The sequence below is a fragment of the Portunus trituberculatus genome, chromosome 12, assembly GCF_017591435.1.
Source record: "Portunus trituberculatus isolate SZX2019 chromosome 12, ASM1759143v1, whole genome shotgun sequence".
Lineage (NCBI taxonomy): Eukaryota > Metazoa > Arthropoda > Malacostraca > Decapoda > Portunidae > Portunus > Portunus trituberculatus.
Window position 1 is genome coordinate 5,770,539 of NC_059266.1, and position 5,000 is coordinate 5,775,538.

The window sequence follows — 5,000 nt, forward strand, 5'->3', positions numbered from 1 at the left end:
GAGAGAGAGAGGGAGAGGGCCAATGGTTCTAGAGGTGGCAGACGGAATACTGATGGGTCTCTCTCTACCATCATCACCTTCCCAAACACGTCCAGCCAGCGCCGTCCCGTCATTACATTACTCTCTGCTTCTCTGATCGATACTCGGTTAAAGTTGGCTGTGTATTACGGCTTCGGGGTGTGTGAGGTGCTCCGATAGTGTGTGCTGGTGTGTGAGGTGCTTGGATGGTGTGTGGTGGTGTGTTTGGGTGTTTTTTGGGGTGTGTTTGTGGTGTTCTGGTTTTTTAATTGTGTTTTGTTGTGTGTGGTGGTGTGTTTGGGTGTTTTTGGGGTGTGTTTGTGGTGTTCTGGTTTTTAATTGTGTTTGTGGTGTGTTTTGTGGTGTGTGGTGGTGTGTTTGGGTGTTTTTGAGGTGTGTTTGTGGTGTTCTGGTTTTTAATTGTGTTTGTGGTGTGTGGTGGTGTGTTTGGGTGTTTTTTGGGTGTGTTTGTGGTGTTCTGGTTTTTAATTGTGTTTGTGGTGTGTTTTGTGGTGTGTGGTGGTGTGTTTGGGTGTTTTTGGGGGTGTGTTTGTGGTGTTCTGGTTTTTTAATTGTGTTTGTGGTGTGTTTTGTGGTGTGTGGTGGTGTGTTTGGGTGTTTTTTGGGGTGTGTTTGTGGTGTTCTGGTTTTTAATTGTGTGTTTGTGGTGTGTTTTGTGGTGTGTGGTGTGTTTTTTGGGGTTTGTGGTGTTGTGGTGGTGTGTGGTGGTGTGGTGGTGTGTTTGACGTGTGTTGGTGGTGGTGTATTGTGTATTAGAAGGTTTTGATGTGTGTTTTTTGGGGTTTGTGGTGTTGTGGTGGTGTGTGGTGGTGTGGTGGTGTGTTTGACGTGTGTTGTTGGTGGTGTATTGTGTATTAGAAGGTTTTGATGTGTGTTTTTTGGGGTTTGTGGTGTTGTGGTGGTGTGTGGTGGTGTGTTTGGGGTGTTATGGTTTGTTAATTGTGAGTGGGAAGGGTCTGGTGTATGTTTGTGGTGTGTTTTGTGGTGTGTGGTGTGTTTTTTTGGTGTTTGTGGTGTTGTGGTGGTTTGTGGTGGTGAATGGTGTGTGGCGGTGTGTTTGACGTGTGTTGTTGGTGGTGGTGTTGTGTATTGGAAGGGTTTGGTGTGTTTTGTGGCGTGTGGTGTTGTGTGGTGGTGTGGGGGGATGTTGGTGGTGTGTTTGGGGTGTTGTGGTTTGTTAATTGTGTGTGGGAAGGGTTTGGTGTGTGTTTTTCTGGGTTTGTGGTGTTGTGGTGGTGTGTGGTGGTATGTTTGGATGTTAGGGTGTGTTTTGTAGGGTGTAGTGTATTGGAGGATTTGGTGTGTGTTTGTCGTGTTGTGGTGGTGTGTTTGGGGGTGTGTTGTGGTTTGTTTTGGGTGTTGTAATGGTGTGTGGTGGTGTGTGGCTGTGTGTTTTGGTGTGTGCTGGTGTTTGGTGGTGTGTGAGGTGCTTGGGTGGTATGTGGTGGTGTATTGCGGTGTTTGGGGTTTGGTGGTGGTATATTTGGGGTGTATTGGTGTGTTTGGTGTGTGTTTCTAGTGTGTGGTGTGTTTTCTGGGTTTGTGGTGTTGTGTTGGTGTGTGGTGGTGTGTTTGGGGTGATGTTTCTGTTTGTTTTTGGTGTTGTGATGGTGTCGTTGTGTGTTTTGGTGTTGTGTAGGTGTGTGAAGTGTTGTGATGGTATGTGCTGGTGTGTTGTGGTGGTATGGTTTGTTAATTGTGGTGTTGTGGTAGCATGTGGTGGTGTATGGTGGTGTGTGGGGGTGTGTGATGGTGTTGTGGTTTGCTAGTAGTGTATTGGAAGGGTTTGGTGTGTGTTTCTGGTGTGTTTTGTGATGTGTGGTGTGTTTTCCTGTGTTTCCGGTATTGTGGTGGTGTATGGTGGTGTTGCGCTTTGCTATTGGTGATGTGTGGTGTATGGGAAGGCTTTGGTGTGTGTTTCTGTGTTTTTTGGCATGTTTTCTTTGGTGTGTGATAGTGTATGTGGGTTTAAGAAAACTTTGGTGTGTGTTGTGGTGTTGTGTTTGGTGTGTGTGGTGTGCGGTGTGTTTTTCTTCGTTTGCGGTGGTGTGGTGTGTGTTTGCATGTTTGACTGTTTCTGTGGTTGTAGTGTGTGTGTGTGTGTGTGTGTGTGTGTGTGTGTGTGTGTGTGTGTGTGTGTGTGTGTGTGTGTGTGTGCGCGCGCGTTTGTGTGTGTGCGTGTGTGCGTGCGTGCGTTTATGTGCGTGTGTTGTTGCTATGATAACGATTCACTGGATATTGTTGTCATATGTGCGTGCGCGTGTGTGTGTGTGTGTGTGTGTGTGTGTGTGTGTGTGTGCGTGTGTGCGTGTGTGCGTGTGATGTTCTCTACTGATAAAAGTTTACACATAATGATGGTGATGATAGTGATAACAAAATCATGATAGTGGAAGGCCAACAAGGAGAAGGAATGGTGATGATAATGGTGATGATAATGGTGATGGTGGTGGTGATGGTGGTGGTGGTGGTGAAAGTGAAGGAAGGCAAGGAATGGTGAAAGTGATGAGGGTGATGGTGAAAGGGAAAGGAAGAGCGAAGGAGGGCGGGAAGTGATGGTGATGAAGAAGGAAGAGGAAGAAGAGAAAGAGGAGGAGAAGAAGAAGAAGGAAGAAATAACAATAAGATGATGATGATGATGATGATGATGATGATGATGATGATGATGATGATAGAAAACGAAGAAAAATGAAGAAAGAAGAAAGAGGAAAATATAATATGTGTGATGAAAACAAAGAAAAGGAGAAATGATGATAAAGGAGAAGAAAGGAACGAAAAAAATAATAGTAGTAGTAGTAGTAGTAGTAGTAGTAGTAGTAGTAGTAGTAGTAGTAGTAGTAGTAGTAGTAATAGTAGTAGTAGGAACACAAAACAACAAAACAAACACATTCTTTATCATAATTACACATTTTTTCCTTATTTTCTTTGTGTCTTTCTTTTATTTCCTTCATTTATTCATTATTCTGTTTTATTTTCATCTTTATTTCTTTGTTTTGTTAGCGCGGGATTCTTAAAGCGCTGTGTGTGTGTGTGTGTGTGTGTGTGTGTGTGTGTGTGTGTGTGTGTGTGTGTGTGTGTGTGTGCTGGTGTGCCATTCACACACACACACACACACACACAGAGAGAGAGAGAGAGAGAGAACATTGTTGAATCGTGGACTGGTTGTCTGCACTGTCAACATCCTCTCTCCCTCTCCCTCTCTCTCTCTCTCTCTCTTGGTCCCTCCCTCTCTCCCCTCACTCAGCTCCGCCCACACACGCACGCGCTTAGACTCCCCTCGGCTCCTCCTCCTCCTCCTCCTCCTCCTCCTCCTCCTCCTCCTCCTCCTCCTCCTCCTCCACTATCACCACCTTCTCTACTAAAAAATACCACGCCACCACACTCACCGCCTCCACTACTACTACCACCACCACCACCACCACCACCACCAATACTACTACTACTACTACTAGTACTACTACTACTACTACTATTTGGAGAAGGAGAGTAAGAGTAAACAAAATGAAAGCTCAAACATGGAGGTTTTGAAATAAAGGAAGGAAGAAGAAGAAGAAGAAGAAGAAGAAGAAGAAGAAGATGATGATGATGATGATGATGAACAACAACAACAATAACAACAACAAAACAATACGAAATAATAAAAAAAAGCAAAGAACTAAAGAAAAAAAGAGAAAATAAAGAGAGAAAGAGAGAAAAAACATACGAAAATAAAGAAAGAGAAAGAGAAAGAGAGAGCAAAAGTGAGAACGAAAGAAAAGAAAGAAAAAAGAAAAAGCTATACACTACCTAGCAATATACGAGAGAGAGAGAGAGAGAGAGAGAGAGAGAGAGAGAGAGAGAAAGGTGAACATAGAGGTAAGGAAAGAGAGGAGTTTAAAGTAGATTTTAGAGGAAATAATAGAAGAGGAGGAGGAGGAGGAGGAGGAGGAGGCGAAGGAGGAGGAGGAGGAGGAGGAGGAGGAGGAGGAGGAGGAGGAGGAGGAGGAGGAGGAGACCCATATAAATAGCTTACAAAAGACACTAACCTCTTGTGTTGAAGGTCATACTAGCGATCACTGCGGCAGAAGAGGAGGAGGAGGAGGAGGAAGAGGAGGAGGAAGAGGAGGAGGAGGAGGTTGGGGAGGAGGAAGCGCCGTGGGGATTGAGGGATACGAGGTCGGCGAGTCAGAAAGAAGGAGGAGGAGAAACAGGAAGAGGAGGAGGAGGAGGAGGAGGAGGAGGAGGAAGAGAAGGAGGAGAAGGAGGAGCTCTGGTGGCGGTGGAAGGTTAGGTAAAATAAAGAAGAAAGAAAGAGAAGGAAAGGAAGGAAGGAAAGAATGAAGAAGAAGAGAACTCAAATCAGAAGAAGGCGAAGGAGGAGGAGGAGGAGGAGGAGGAGGAGGAGGAAGAGGAGGAGGAGGAGGAGAAAAGGAGGAAGGAAAGAGGAGGAGACGAGAAGGAGGTCACATTTCAAGAAGGAAGAAGGATTCGGAGAAGGAGGAGGAGGAGGAGGAGGAGGAGGAGGAGGTATAGGTAAAGAAAGAGAAAGAAGATGAAAGAGCGACTGACTCTCTTTCTCTCTCTCTCTCTCTCTCTCTCTCTCTCTCTCTCTCTCTCTCTCTCTCTCTCTCTATTGATGACAAAAATAAGAAAGTAAAAGAGAAAAAAGAAAATGTAACGTCATAAATCACTCTTATTGTAGGAGAGAGAGAGAGAGAGAGAGAGAGAGAGAGAGAGAGAGAGAGAGAGAGAGAGAGAGAGGGAGAGGATGGTGGCGGAAAGGAGAGATAAAGGTAGAGGGGAAAGACTGGAGGGAAAAAGAGGGGGCATTAGAGAGAGAGAGAGAGAGAGAGAGAGAGAGAGAGAGAGAGAGAGAGAGAGAGAGAGAGAGAGAGACCAAACAAGAGGTAAACAACATTTTCTTTCTTGCGCAAAAATAAACAATGTGTGTGTGTGTGTGTGTGTGTGTGTGTGTGTGTGTGTGT